The following is a 17,575-nucleotide window of genomic DNA, read 5'->3' as shown; positions in this document are numbered from 1 at the left end:
CAAGAGAGCTGTGCGCAAAAACGATACCTGGGAGTCATTTTTTTAAACTAATAACTTCAAAATCGTCGAAAATACTTAAAAACGTCAAATTTTGTGCCGACGGTGATTCGTTATGGCAAATGCATTCTTATATAAGATATATAAGTTATTTTGCACCAGGACAAATTTGTGTCGTCAAACGGTATATCATAATTACAAAATTTCATGGGAAAGACGTAATTGCTGCGATATGACTCGAGCCTGGGTTCATTAAATCGCCAGCCCCGATAGTAGTGATTTGATATTCCTTCATCATGCATTGGGTACTGTATTGGCACACCGTCATTAGAGAAGGTTATCCAAACATCGGTTACTGGGACAAATAATTTATACTATGGCGTACCTACCTAGGGGGCTTTGAAGAAACGTGTGACGTATCATTAATAAAATACGCTGCAGTTGGTGTACCAATGCAGAGCTCTATGCACCATTAGGCGCAGAAAGGGAATCATGATCATTATTATCTTAGGGATCAAAGAGTTTATCTACATAGAGATATAGACAATAATTTGTATCGTGGCCTACGTAGTAAAATGTCTAGGATACTTAATTCTCGCACCGAAAGTTCCGGGTTTGATTCCCGGTGAGAACACAGAACTTCTATTAGATTTGTATCAATCCTGGGTGTTCTGTGCTGTAATTTACCTCTGTAATTGGACCCCCTGGTCTGTTGTGGTGTAATTCTTTGTAAATATATTTTTTGATAACTCTTTACAGAATTCCAATAATTTGATATTCATAATAACTTATCTGCATACAAGTTATAAATTTAAAATTATTTTTATGTTTATTTCTACATTAACCACAAATATCCATATGTATATATATATATATATATATACACGTTCATATACTCATGCATATACATATGCATACATGCATACAAAAAATATACACAATGTAATTAATATAGGCGAAACTTCATGATTGCTTTTTTTTTTTTATTTGGTTACATTTATCAAATACACAGTAATGTTTATATTTGTAGGTATTCCAGATTGATTTTTAGCAAAACATAATATTTCATCTTCATACTATTTTTAAACATTTTAATCATTACGGCACTGTCTCATAATAATTTTAATTCATTACTACATTTTGAGCAGGAACTATTTATTTTCCAACAAAACATTTTACGGTCTATAAAAGGTATATTTTATATCCAATAAATATTGTGTTGATAGTAATAAAAGTGACAATTATTTATACCTTTCAAGAAAGGATTTTGTTTGAATGTCCCGACTAAGCCTGCGAGGCGCCTTTTAATTACCCAAAGGATTCTCTTAAGTACCAAACCAAATTCATTTGAATAATAAAATGATCCTGAACCAATGGTCATGTTTTTAGATTGTTCGACCGCTCATTTCCTTTTATAGGACTTCATATGATCCTTAGTCCTAATAGACAAGACACCCTTTTCGATACGATAGAGGTTCAAGAATACAAATATAAGGGTTTGAAATGTACGTCGTTGTAACAGTTCACTTTGTTTTAGCTCAAGCTTCAAAGGCGTTAGTTCGTAGAAACCAAAATATTTTTATTTTTATAGAATTAGAGTGAGATTTTGTATGGGATTCGCAAGATGATTAGAACCAGGTGCTTTAGAAGCCAGTCCAGGAAATATGAAATATTGTCTGAAAACAGAAGCCATGACTTTTAATAAATGTGTTACTTCAGTAAACAGTTTTGGGATTGCTTGTGGTTCCGTGGTAGCTTCGCAGACTCTTAAACTATAAAATAATGGTTTGATGACAATAGTTTGTCTCTGAATACTGAAAAAACATATAACATCACTTTTACATTGAAAGAACAAGTTATACCTTCTATGAATATTTGTATCCACACAACAAAATGCAATGAAGGATATCAGTTTCATAAAGATAATTGCCTTCAAATCACTGAAAAAAATAGCATAAAATATTTTGGCATTATAATTGATAAAAATATAAAATGGAAGAAGCAAATAAATAATATTGTAAATAGAAAAAGAAAAGTTGGATTTGTATTTATTAGATTAAAGAATGCATTAACCATCGAAAAACTAAATCAATTTACTTTGCATTAGCCCAATCCATATTACAGTACGGAATAATCGGATGGGTGGTGCTTTTAAAACATATATTTTACAGGTTGAAAACATACAAAAATTATTATAAAAGCTATTTTAAATATACCGTCAACTTTTTCCGCTGTTCAATTATTTTAAAAAAATAGATTTTTCGATACAAAATAGCCATATTTAAAGAATTGTTTGCTTCAAATACATAAATAAAAAAATGATACGTAGTATTTCTAGGTCACAAAACGTACGTACGCGACTTAGAACAAGTGGTAATATCTTAATCCCCAAATTAAAAACAACTACAGCTCAACATCATTATACTTGTAGAGGAATATTTTTCTTTAATAAAATGAACAAATATAGTAAAAAGTACAGCCAGGAATACAATATATTTAAGAAAGAAGAGTAAAGTTACATTTATAATTCTTCTTTATGTAACACTGATTAAAAACATCGTTTTTTTTTGTAATTTGTATATGTTATCCTAAAAATATTTATAATTCAAATAAAATTAACTATTTTAAGACGTCACTCCCCATTACGTACACAAAAATTGTTTATTTCTATTACGTAATAAGGAACGTAAATATTTATATATAATTAATGTAAAAAATTGTATTAAGTTGTTTTACTGTATTTTGATCAGAATAAAAAAAAAACTTTAGCATCTAAAAGAAGACATAATAAAAATATTTCTACTGAATTGAATTATTCGCTCAAATAATTAGTTTACTGTGCGTTGTGCCGACGTCAACAATATTTTTTTAAATAATCCCTTTAAGTATTTAGGGTTCTGAAATACCCTGAAGTTTTCTGCTTTAAAAGCAATAAACATTTTCCGATTTCTGATTAAAGTTTTATATAAAAATCCGAGATGCTCGAACCTCTGCAATATTCACACCCAATTGAGTTTTATTGAATATATCTTCGAAAAAACCCATAGCGTCTCCTCTTACAAAAGATTACTTCGTTTGATCCCGATCTCCAGCGCTATGCTCTCCTAAACTAATTTGAGAAATGGTTTCCATTAAGAACCCCCGTTGGTCAGCGAGTGGGTTTTATTCTGAGAGGGATGCAGGGTGGACCCCACATAAATTTTGAGGGATGAAGGATCAAACAAAACCGCCAGACGACCACAAAGCTGCAATTTGTTATGAAACTCGGAAATAAATCCGGAGCATTTTTTAATATGCTTTCCGTGGATCCTTGCACAAGTTTTGTTCAAACCGCTACTGCGCATACCAAACTTTACTCCTAAAAAGCCCGTACATTTTAAAAATCTTACTTGCTGATTAACTTTCATTTTCATCATTCAAAACTTTTTGTTTTCATATAAATAATACTTAAATTAGGGTCAAACGAAAATTGTATGTAAAATAAGTTGTAATGGAGGATGTAACGCGATCGCCGCGCCGCCGCCGGTTTCGGCTAAAATTCCATATCAGCCGAACTGCGGCTGAAACTAGTTTTATTTGCCGAAACTGGTATGAACGACATACTCGTAGTTAAACAATATAAGTCTCCTTAAATTTGTACTTTTGTTATAACTTTCATAAAATTTGATTTTAAATATATTTAAATGTAATTCATATCCAGTTTTTTTATTTGGATGTTCTTTTAAAATAAAACAAAAATTATAAAACATGTTCCCTCCCCAAGCGTTGCCTATTTTTGATAAGTTATTGCGTAACGTTTTTCAAATTATTTTTCAATTCAAGAAATGTTTAATATTAGTTTTAAATTTACGAAAGCTACCCTTCGGATATTTTTATCTGTTATGTTATCCATAGTGTTAAAGTGCTTTATCTGTTTTATCTGTTTAGTGTTTATTGTTTACTTTTTAACACGAACACTTTACAAATTTACTATTATGCTCAATGTTTGTTTTTGTAAATTTATTGATAATTTTAAGTGGCCAGAATTTCACTCGTCCATGCACTTTATAGCTGCAAGACGATTGGTAATCTAGCTTCAATAGGTAAATGTTATCAAATATCAAATACCCTTATTTAGTAAACGAGGTCAAGAATTCCAACCGTCCATGCGCTCAGTAGCTGCAAGACTTGTTGTAATCTAACTTAAATTTTTATAAATTGGTTTTTTATTTCATTTTTATAAATATCACTAAATCTCTAAACTTTAATGTCAAATAAAAAATATACTCTGTCTGTGCGCTCTGTAGCTGCAAGACGTGCTGTAATCTAGCTCCTGTATATCATAATTGAAGACGAGGAACAAGAATCCCAACCGTCCATGTGCTCTGTAGCTGCAAGACGTAGTGGGATATTTATTTATTGTACAGCGCCCTTGAGGTGATTTTCACAAAAACGGCGCTATATAAATTATCCAAATATAAATAAATAGTATTAAACCACTTACAGACTTTTCTATGTCTACTGGATTTTAAACGTACCCGTCTCTTCGTTGGGACACTAATTACATAAACATGCTAATTTCACTATAACTCTTTACATAGTAGTCTCATAAAACGATAAAACCAACGTGCTGATATGACACATGTTCGAAGCTTACACTAATTATAATTAAAAATAGTTTAATTTTGTGGGAGCAAGAGTTACTTTCATATACAAATATTTACTTACATTTTTTTAATCTTTGACCACAAAGTCAATGCTTTAAAAATTCAAAATATAGTGTATAGGTATGTATTTACTTAAATACCGTGTCATATTCAATATTTGAAAATTTTAAATAAATAAATTATTCTTGTTTTCTCTTTTTTATTGCAATGCGTTTGTTTTGATTTTTGGCTGTCTAGAAAACTTAAATCATAAATAAGTAAAATAAATTACACAAAAGAACTTTGTTTTTAACCACTAATTTTTTATTGTATTTTTTTTTTCCACCGACCGGTTTCAAAGCAAACAAGCTTCTTCGTCAAGGTTTACGTAACTAATGAATTGATTCCTTTTTTATTTTTATCGTGTCCACTAGATACTTCTTTCAGTCCTCTCCTGTCTAGCTTCGAAAATATTAATATCAAATTACCACCCTTGTAAGGAAAAAAAGACTTGATTTATTGGGTCGACGTGTAGTATTTAGTAAACATGATAAAAATAAAATAGGAATCAATTAATTAGTTACGTAAACCTTGACGAATAAACTTGTTTGCTTTGAAACCGGTTGGTGGAAAAAAAATTAGTGGTTAAAAATGAAATAGTTTTATTATTTTACTATCAAGAGATTATTATTTATTTTGTTTACCAAATACTACACGTCGACCCAATAAATCAAGTCGTTTTTTCCTCACACGGGTGTTAATTTGATATCAGTATTTTCGAAGCTAGACAGGAGAGGACTAATAGAAATATTGTTTATTTGGTTATTGATTATTATTTTCGCTTTTCAAATTTCTAAGATTTCTAAGATTTCTAAGTTGTCTAATTATAATATTTTATTTTCAACGTGAAGTAATTGAAGGGCATGAAGAAACTTGTTTGCTTTGAAACCGGTCCGTGGAAAAAAAATAAAAAAATAGTGTTTAAAAAAAGTTATTTTATTATAATGAATAACCACAAAGTTACTGCTTCAAATATAAACTTTATATCACAAATAAGTAATAATAATTAATAAAAGAGGTGCCTAAAGTAGTTTTATTCGACTAAATACGAAGAGAAAAGGATTCATGCATAGTAACATACATATTAAGTATTAATTAAGAGAAATCTTTACAAATGCTGGGCTTCATACACAGAATATCCAAGCCATTTAGAAATGCAGCATCAATAATTTGTTTGTATAACTCTCTTGTACGTAGCAAGTTGGAATTTGGAAGTATTGTTTGGTCACCTCATTATGTGATTTATAAAAATATAATTGAAACTGTACAGAAAAAATTTCTTCGTTCTTTGTCGTTTAAGTGTAACATGGGCAGAATACTTCAATGTTATGAAGAGCGCTTGGAGTATTTTAAAATTGAAAAGTTAGAAACTAGGAGACAAATTATAGATATGATGTACTTGTAATAATATAATTCACAATAATGTTGATTCAGTGTTTTGTGTTCAAAGTGTGTCATTGTACGTTCCCCGTAGGCGCCTTAGATCACCTAATACATTTTACCTTCCATTTTTTACAAACAATATGGCACATTTTAACCCTCTTGCAAGTATGTTAAGACTCTATAACAAAATGGAAAAAAAGTTAACATTGACATTTATCATGATAGAGCAAATGGTTATAAAAAAACCTAACTATGTATCTTAGATCAAATGCCTAATCCTTATTTTTGTGTATGTAAATTAATTTTAGTCTATTTTATTATATCTTATATGTTTTCAATTTCTCTTTTCTTTTCTTAAAAAAAAAAAAAATCTTTCTTTATTTTTACCTTTCACTAAACTTAATCTTTATCATAACTTTAATTGATTTTACACTCTTATTTTATATAATTTATGAAAGATGTTGGAGTTCTATAATTGAGAATATATGTAAAGAACGTTAGTTATGCTCACTTAAAAAATGTATGTATTTTATGTATTCTTGTTGAACTTCCAAATAAATTAAAAAAATAAAAAATTAAAATTAAAAAAGGGAAGAGTAGTACTTTACTAAAATAAATAAAATCAATGGCGTTGAGGTTTTCCTACAATAATTTACCATCAGCAAATATTTACTTACGTCAACTGGCATACGATATTCGGTTTTATCTAGTGAAAAGATCTACTGGCCATGTTAAATTTCTGTTCCAATATTTTTATTCGGAAAATTATTTTGTGTAAGAAAAAATAAAACTCGATCAGATATCTCGTCAATTTTCACGCTTAAATTTAGTGGGTAGAAAACAAGGCTATAACGCTAGCTTTCCAATTTTCTTTCCTATAATAAATGACCACTTGATTACGCTTATGATGGCGAAAATGGCTTTATTGAGCTTTATGAAAACGAAAAAGCGTGACCGGAAATTCGCTACTAAATTGTTACCCAGCGCCAAAGAACTTAAGATTCACCTAGTAAAAGTATCATATTGGACTAAGAAATCTTATACAACTATCATACTTTTCCAAATAATCAAACAAATATTTGAAAAAAAACACTATTTTTTAACTGGAAATGTAACTATCCATTGAAAAAAATATTTGTTCAACAACTAAAAATGCAATGGTCTAGTAGAAAAATGAAAAATAAATTTGAAATGCAGTCTGTTAGAAAAATAACCAAAACGTGGGTTAAAAACGGCTTTCTTCTTCAAAGAAATTTCTTACCTTTCGTTCTAGACCAATTTTTATGTTTTTCATTTATTTATTTTGAATACTACAGCAATAATTGATTATTATTTTTAAAAAACTATTGAATTTTAATATTTTTTCTTACTTGACTTGTAGGGATGTTTTAATTCCCGTTTAAATTTTTTTAGAGACATCCGAATATTTGATAATTATTTTGCCAAGTGCAGATATTTATTCTTTTGAATTTAATTTGACGGAACCAGAGTTTGGATGACTATTTTGACTCGATAAAGACAGTACATACATAAAGAATATTCATGCTATGTTTTTACAAGAAATAAGGTATTTCTAAAATTTTAAAGAACTGTCAATTTTAAATTAATCACTAATTGTTTTATCAGTTTGATGACTGCATCAAGCGTGGAATTGAAAATCAAATTCTTCAACCCCGTTTGGTGAAACTTCGGATCAATCTTTTTTAACTTAATTTTCTCTAGAAGTATCGTAAACCATTTCGAGCGAAAATACGTTATCTGCTGAAATTCCTTTGTGCAAAATTTAATGATATTGCCAAATACTAAAACTTGATTAAAATTTCAGCTTTCATGCATAAAATATCAAGAACTTTATTTTCCTAAGATCCATTTTGCTGAATTCCTCTACGGTTAATTAAGCGGCAGAGATATTGTTCTACGAAGACTGTGTTTTGACAATCTCTTGTTCAACCGGAAGATCCACATTTTACGGAAGTGTCGGATATTCCTAATTTGTTTTATATTATACAGACTAACGGAGGAGACGTAATAGCGGAATTAAAAATTTAATTTCTTCTACCAACATAAATATGTTTTTTAATCAACTTGTCACAAGAGGCAAAATTGGCAGTTCACAACGGAGTCCTGGTCTCGTCCCTGACGTATGGGAGCGAAGTATGGACTTGGAAAAACAGGAATGAAAGTAGGCTGAATGCTGTCGAAATGCATCTCTCAGGCGAACGTGTGGTAAAACTATGTACGATAGATGCACAAATGTTGATATAATTAACTAACATAATTGTAAGGCTGAGACAAGCATTATCGACAAAATCAAGAAAGGAGCTCTGCACTGGTTTGGACATGTAGAACGAATGGACAGCGAAAGAACGGCTAAGAATATTTACAATGCGAATGTTGATGGATGCAGAAATAGAGGAAGACCGAGAAAGACATGGCATGACCGAATCCAACAGATACTTGAAGATGGACATGTCAAAAGTCGGAATAATCCACGCGCGTGCATTAGAAGATGTATGCATGTAGAGGAAGCGAGATCTGTACGCAAAGATAGAGAATGGTGGCGTTCTATCCTCTCTGCCTACCCTTACGGGGAAACGCCGTGATTATTTGTTTGTTAATCAACTAACTTGTGTTCTTGCAGTGTGAATGATTTGAAAATTCGGAAAAAAAGTCAATGAACCCAGGTTAATTTTTTTTTGAATAAAATGAAATATTTACAATTTATTTATATTTACGACGAGTTGTGAAAACTCACTATTTGAATATGGGAATCAATGTGAATTAGGTGGCTTAAGTGGCCACTTTACACACTGCGTATCAGCCGGATGAATCTCACCCGCATAATAAAGGTTTCAGCTCTTTTACTTCACAAAAGTCAACAGGCGGCCTCCGTGGTGTAGTGGTCAAGACGCTTGACTCACGCACGGAAGGTTCTGGGTTCGATTCCCGGTGAGAACACAAAAACTAAAATGTGATTATTCTCAAGCCTGGGTGCTCTGTGATGTAATTCACCACTGTAATTAGGTCTCCTGGCCTGTTGTGGTACAAAAAAAAAAGTATAAAAAAAAAAAAAAAAAAAAAACAGATGGAAGAGTTGTGGAAACGTTAATGTTCAAACATAGGCAGAATAGTGAATGTTACACAGTGTGTTAAGTGGCCACTTAAACCAGCCGATGACAGGTCATAAGCCCTGTAAATGCCTAGACTTTCATATTCCCTTCTCCAAAATGTTTTCCCTCTCTGTTGCAATAAATTCAAATAAAAAACCTAAGTTCGTAATGCGTTTGTAGCAATAAATTAAACGTATAAGCTTTTGTGATTTAATTGGCGAACTTCTATCCATAAAATCATTTACCGAACCTTCTAACATCAGTCGATTATCGTTAATAGAACTACTGTCGATAAAACCGATTTACGTGGATTCGCTCTTAAGTAAAATACTATCAAGTCAAAATGTGAGTTTCTCACATAAATTCCTGAGCCTCGCGAACGCACCAGCTTGAGGCATATGGATTCTATCGATTAATCTTTTGTCAGTAAAAAACGTCAGTGAAAACGCGAAAGCATTTAAGGTGAGTGTGAACAGTGGAAGGGTGTTAAGAGAGATGGGAAGGGAATGATTGAAAGTAGAAGGAGAAAACTGACAGCCGACCCAATATCAGCTGTGGCTCTACCAGGAAAACATAACAGCGGGGTAGTACAGAATGAATTTATGTAATACACACCGAGTCTTTCGGAAAATATCTACACTTTCTGGAATGTTAAAAAATGTTCGCATTGTTGTTAATGACGGCTGAAGAACAATTATTTTTAAATAAACCTTCTTTTAATTTTGAAAGCAAGCTTCGTTGAACTTTAAACGATTTTTTTTACGTGTTAGTTGTTGTTTGTTTTTCAGCTGGAAGATATTGTAATTATAAAAAAAGAGTTGCTTAAAACACAAAGTTCAATACTGTTTTTATTGTACTTACAAATCAGATATCATATTTTGGCATTGAAATATATTGCAGACGCGTTCTACAACAAATAGAGGTGCATGCTAGGAATCTGGGGTTCGATTCCTGGCATGGTTGATATGAAAAACAGGTAAACGTCGTTTTTCGCCGGGGTTCCGTTCCGAGAGACACCGGCATAAATCGGCGTCAAATGAACACATACATAATGGAAGATAAAAGGTTACGATCTGAGTCAAAATTCTAGGAATAAATGTTTATTTAATACATATCCTATATATATTCAAAATAAATTGTAAATATATTTAATAAACACATCTTAAATTGGTTTACAAAATAAATAATAATCTCTTAATATAAATAATAAATTTTTCATAAAATACTCACTCGCCAGTTCATTGGCACTAAATTGAATTCTCACACTTAAAAAAAAACATCCAATTTCATTTGCTTTGATTGTTGCTTTTTTTCTTGCAGAATCATAGCATAAACTACAAATATTTTAATATTCTTTTAATTTCAAAAATAATTTAATATAAAATAATGTCACGCCTTTTTTTTGTTCTTAAAAACAAAACGAAAATAATTTCACACAAACAATAGGCTGCTCGCGTACACGATAACAGATTAAAACAACGTGTAAAAGTGTGTCTACTATTAGAATCGCGGCGCCTATGGTCGTCTGGTGTCGGCCGAACCGCGGACATTCCTAAAAAAACTTAATTTTTTTGGATTCCCAAATATTTTGTACGTTTTATTTTATTTTATTTTTATTTATCAAGGAAAAACAACAGTTGTTGTATAAGAATACAAAATATAAAAATAGTACATACATCCAGTTAATTTTTTTCACAAATATAATGAGCGAACATGTTACACAGTAAAGAAAAAAATAATATATGATATAAGAGAGAAAAAAAGAGCTCGTAAGAAGGTTAAGGAATGAGAAAATAGAGTGGAGGAGTGGAGAAGAGGGATTTTTATAATAAAGTTGACCAATTCAAAATTTTGATATCATAATAAAATGAACATATTTGAAGGAACATAAACTTATAACACTGACAAATGTTTCATTTTACAGTGTTTCAAAAAGTTTTTTTTATTAAATCATAATATTTTGTATGTATTTTATATTATTTTAATGTTATTTGATACTTTCGTTGGTTGTGCAATAGTATAAGGGTAAAACCAAGCTATATTGCACGAAACAAAAAATGTCGGTGTCGGGAGCGTTTAGCAAGAAGAGGATTAATTACCCAAAAATTTCAACAATTAATCTCTCTGGATCCTTTCTACACTTTCGGCGAAGTTAAATTACTCGTCTAAACCTAACGGGATAATCTAATATTTTACTTCGGACTGTTGTTATTGGGTTTTTGCAAACTAAGTTAAAAGTTTACAACTCCACTGTTTCTAGATGGTTCCATAGTTCAGTTTTACTGAAAATACTTCTTAACTTTCTACGCTGAAGTACCGTCATCAATTTTTTATTCTTAGGTCATGCTATCTCTGATAAAACTTTTTGAAGTTATCTGTAACAAATGTTTAAAATGGACGAACGTTACGCCATAAAATGGTCACTTAAACTAGCCAACGACGTGTCCTCTTTTTTTTTATTATTTATTTTTTATTTTTTATTATATTGAAAACATATTATACATAATTATATACAATATTCCCAAGGAGTTTTTTTAAAAAAAAACTCATTTAGGGACATACAGATAATAATTTTTTTAGAGACGTTTTTAAATTTTAAACTATAATATTATTTAACAAAAGCAGAAAAATTAAAATTATGATATACTACAAATTAAAAAGGGTATGAAAAATACTTGAAAATAACAGAATAAACAGAATACTAGGCATGGAAATAAATTCAAAATAATGTTTACATTATGCAATCTGGGAAAGAAAATGAAAAAGTTTAAAAATTACATGGATGTATATATACATACTGAACTAGTACAAAATAAAATCATTTTTTTTAATTAACAAAATATGCGCACACCCAGTACAGGTTAATTTTTTTTATCAAAAACGTTGAAAAAATTGAAATTATGTATACAAGCCAAAAAAAGTATATAAAAAGAAAAAAACACAAACAACATTTAAATAGTATTAAAAATTACATATACAAGCAAAAACGGTGAAATATTAAAAGGTATATGTTCAAGATGCGCATTCTCTATAAACTAACATTATTTATGCCTAAACTTTCATATGCCCTTCTCATTAATGTTTCCCATCTCTATTGTACTATTTTAATCTTTATAACTCTCCGAGGGGTGGAATTGTTTTTGTCTACAAAGATTCGGAGAAATTAATAATATTTTTGATTTAACTGGTCTAAGAAGTATGAAAAACGAAAAATATTTTCGGTTGTTACCTGTTAAGAGGAATAATTCAACGGGGTGGAGAATGCGTTAAATAAGGGAATATGGAAGTCTAGGCATTTACAGGGCTTGTGACCTGTCATTGGCTAGTTTTACTTAGGGAAATTCAGTATTTTGTCTACAAACATTTGGACAAACTCAAATATTGTGATGAAAGCAACTAGGTCTTGGCATTTACAGCTCATAAGCCCTGTTAATGCCTAGACTTCCATATTCCCTTATTTAAGGTATTCTCCATCCCTGTTGTAATTTGTTAATCTTAATGACTCCCGAGGGGGTGAAATCCAGTCTTTTGTCTACAAACATTTGAACAAACTCAAATTATTATTGTACATAAATAAAGGTTTAAATTCTAAAATTTCACAAAATTGATAGATGGTAGAATTAAAGAAATAAATATGTTATAGGACTTTAAAGAGAAAATTAAGAAAAATAATTTTTGTAACCCAATTAAATAAAAAAATAAGATAAAAGCGATTAAATAGTTGAATCAATTGTCTAAAGGATTAAGAGTATTCATATCGAAACATAAAAACAGGAGACATAAATTGAAAAAAAATATAATGCTAAAGTACGTACTTTAAATTAATATTATTGCTTTAGTGAATCGAGATATTTTGTATTATGTACATGTAATTATTAATAATTGTTAAACTTTGGATTTAAATAACAATTTTCTTAATGTTTTTTGCCAAAGTCGTTAATTTATATAAAATTGTAATTTTATTCGACTATCGTAAATAATATAATCGTAACAAAATTCTTGATAACAAATGCAAAGAAAAGTAATACCAGGAATTGTTTACCGATTTTGTGGAATGAAAATAAACTTACATTTTAAAGTATTACTCTTTGCAACTCGTATGTGATAAAGTAAAATGTTTATTAGGTGTCTGTATAAATAAATGCGCTACAGATGTATGTACTTAACTACTATCACGCATATACTTTTTTACTCCGCGTAACTTCTACTCAACGCTGAATTTAAAATAGCAATTATGGCGAAATTTATTCATTTAAGCCCCTTAAACTTAAACTTTATCCATTTATATGTTTGCGGTTGCATTCTTTCATGGGGGGTATGGCGTATAGAGTAAAATTAAGTAGAGGGTCAAAGGTCTTAACTAGTAACGCATATTTTAGGCATCGATTATTCGATGTAACCAGTTATTTTTACAAAATTCTGATATTTTTGATAATAATGAAAATAAAAACGTTCTCATTATTTCCTGAGCACCGCAAGTCCAGTGTAGAACTCCACACGTTAGAGTACGAGACGGATAAATTTTTTTTATTTTTTTTATTTTTATAAATCAAGTATAATACGTTGAATTACATTCCCTGGAGTTACAACAACTCAATTCGGGACATAAATAATATAAACATTTAGAACTACTACTTCTACCATCACGCCATATCTCCGTAGGGGTAGGCAGAGAGAATGGACCGCCACACACGTCTATCCTGACATACAATCCTAGCCTCTTCCACATCCATACATCTTGTCATACATGCCCTTCGGTTCTGTCTGTTTTTGACATGACCAGGCTCAAGATTTTGGTTTATCTGATCATGCCACGTCTTCCTTGGTCGTCCTCGTCTCACGTTGCCGTTCATTTTCGCCATATATACTTGTTTTATCATTCTTTCGTCGTCCATTCGTTCTACGTGACTAAACCATCTCAGAGACTCTTTCTTAATCTTATCAATTATACTTGACTCAGATTTACACTCTCGCCTGATTTCATCATTCGTAACCCTGTCATACATTGATTTCCCACACATTCGTCTAAGAGATCGCATTTCAACCACGTTCACTCGGCTTCCATCCTTTCTCTGCCAGTTCCATGTTTCACTTCCATACATAAGTGTTGGGACTAAAACTCCGTTGTGCACTGCCAGTTTAGCTTCGATTGACATATTTTTAGTAGAAATTACTGTGCTTAGTGCTCCGTTCATTTTGTTGACCGCATTCACTCGAATAGAAAATAACACATATTGAGAACAACAAAGAAACAAAACAATCTTTATAACTAAATATAGCACAACAATATATACGCCAAAAACCTTTTCTACCACAAGCAGAATAAATATACATAAAAAAACGCTTTTGAGAATAAAAAAAAAGTTGTGAATCTACTAAGGGAGATAAGGTCATTAACATCACATGCCGTGCAGATGATGCTGCCATGGTGATGATGAGAACATATCTATCTCAGTTAGTAAACATCTGGATGCCTAAGAAATGTCGTATAGTACAATGAACACATGATTATTGGAAACATAATTCGGATATACAAAACGTGTGTCAGACCAAAAATATTAAAAACTAAAAAAATGAGTAAGAGAATCTGCTGAAAGAAGTTTAAATAAAATAAATATTTTTTTAAGGCATATTGAGTTTTTTCTATCACCGGATTCATCGGCAATTTTCCATAATTTTGTGTAAATAAGCCACGGTAAAAAAACCTTGACAAACAAAAAATGTTCATACGTTGTCGGTATAGGTGAAAGTGTATTTTAATATACGAATACGCAAAGAGACGGGTACGTCTCGAAACCGGTAGACATAAGAAGTCGGTAAGTGGTTAAATACTAATATTTACGAACATTTATTAGAATGCTTGACCACAGAGGTAATGTTTCGAACATAAATTTTTATTTTTTATTTAATGCACAAAATACACAATTTTACATCGACACCATTATATGTTTTTTATGTCCCGACTTGTTAGAAAATTCCGTGTTAAGTCAGGACTCTTTGATATATAAATCAAAAATATTTATTTACATATTAAAACAATATACAGGTTATCAAAACAATAAGCAAAATAATCAAAACAATATAAAAAATAATGATAGAAAATATACAAAATAATAATCGAAAAATAAAAATAATAAAAATTTATACATGTCGAAAAATGAAATGTAGAAAAGTTATATAAAATGACAGTGATGATATACACATATACTATATACGTATATGGATAATAATGAAGACAGCAGCGATGTTATGTATTTATTCCCGAAGCAATCTCATACAGTGGTCTCTACCCCTCGATACAATCCAATTATGGATCTTCATCTTAAATATAGACGTTGTTTTGGAGAACTTAATATGTTCATCCAAGACGTTGAACACTCTTGGAGCTATATATGAAAAGTGTCTCCGAGGTTACGCGAAAACCTCGTACGGGCATTCTGTTGAAATAATAGAAAATTTTCGTCTTATTTAAAAAAAAATATACATTGCTATGTAACTTTTGGCTATTATTTTGAGGACTGTTTAATTTTATTTCTAATTGGAACGTCACCAAGTTGAATATGAAATTAATTAAGTGACACTGGAAAATATAAAATCAAATAAACGGAATAGTTGGGCTACACGTGCTATGTAAATTGTGTATTGCACATTTACTATGTAGGTCGCTGTTTTAATTTATTGCTGCCCACTGAGCCCGAGTGAGAATGTTGTAATTATCCTACTGTGGGTAATTATTTTTCTCTCCGGCCCAATAAGATCTGAACTGTCAACGAATGTACATGCGATTTTGATATTCATAAGTCATTCCAATCCACTGTCATGTTATCGTATCAATTTTCAATATTTTTTAACTTACTGTAATGCTACTTGTGAAAACCTATAATTGGCTTATTTGTTATATGTTTTGTTTTATATTTATAAGATAATTATAGCTGTTGGTTATCCAAATTAATTAAAAAAAAAAAAATAATAATAATAATAATCAAGAAACCGAAAAGTGCCGATCTGAACCACAGGATCTGATAGAACCTGCCGCGAGAAAGAAGTTTAAACATTAATGTTGGAAGAAACCCAGTACAAGGTAGGTAATTGCATTCATTCGTATTGGGGTTCGGTGGTAGGGTAAATAAAGATAGCGCAAAGCAAGGCCAAATCCCGCGAACCAGCAAAACGCAATATTCGAGCGTCCATCTGGCGATTGGCGCGATCACCGCATAACAAAGAATAACATCTGAAGTTACCGGAATGAACGAATCAGCTCATTGATGGCGAAACATTCGCGTCACTATTTAACTGAATGCGTATAAATTTTAGAATGATAAACATTATTCTCGGAGTCAGTTAGTGGTCACAGACTAGGGTTATCCACCATACACCCTTGCACGTTAACGTTTCAGGTGGGAATGTAATTTAAACATTAATGAATGGGGGACTTGGCACTCTAGTACCTAAATACCAACGTATGTCTCTTAACCCCGTTTTATATTGCTCAAAAAACTGAGCAAGAAAATGGACGGATTTTGTCACAGAAAACATGGAGTCATATAATACGCAAACTTAGTAAAATATTAATTATAAATGCCACATTTTAGCACACCTCTTAATTTAAAATATATTTTGATTCAGATTTTTCCTTTAAATAATAATTACTGATGCCAAAAACGAAATTATTATTATTAACAAATTACAACAGAATAGAACATTTTAGAGAAGGGAATATATAGAAGTCCAGGCATTTACAGGGCTTACGACCAGTCACTGGTTGTTTTTAAATAAATAGTGCATATTAAAACTGCGTATTTTATTTTATAATTTTACTTATTGGGGATATCAACGATTAAATATACAGAAAATAAAACCAATGACAGATATCCACAGAAATACATGAAATACTCGCACAATACATGTTACTGTGTCTGTGTGAGTATAAGTTTGTGAGAGGACATGTGTGTAAATATTATTGCACAAGTGTCAAAAATATATAAAATATGTAGAATTAGATATTAAATAAGATTTTGTTAAAGAAACTACTAAGTATAAGAGAAAAATGTGTATTTTAAAATGCGCCTTTAAAATGATAATTTGTTACAATCAAAGGGATCAATAAGGGGAGAGTTCAAACTATACTCACGAGCTAGACATATAAGAGAAGAGTTCTAGGCATAGTTTGTAGAAACTGCTTACACACGAAATAGAGAGCTCGACGTGTGACGGGTGGGTGCGGTTAGATCGGTTTACCTACATCTCCAGTTAAGATGTCGAAGAAATGTCCATTGATCGTCATTGTTATGATTTTTTTTAAAGTTTTGTTATTTTAGAAATACTCAACCCGTGATGGCACTTGTTGCCGTCGGTGAATTGTCCTGGCTTCCTGAAAACCGGAAATCTATCACAACATAA

The sequence above is a fragment of the Micrasema longulum genome, unplaced genomic scaffold, assembly GCF_059751315.1.
Source record: "Micrasema longulum isolate JH-2025_06_02 unplaced genomic scaffold, ASM5975131v1 h1tg000073l, whole genome shotgun sequence".
NCBI classification, from domain to species: Eukaryota; Metazoa; Arthropoda; class Insecta; order Trichoptera; family Brachycentridae; genus Micrasema; species Micrasema longulum.
This window is presented reverse-complemented; position numbering follows the sequence as displayed.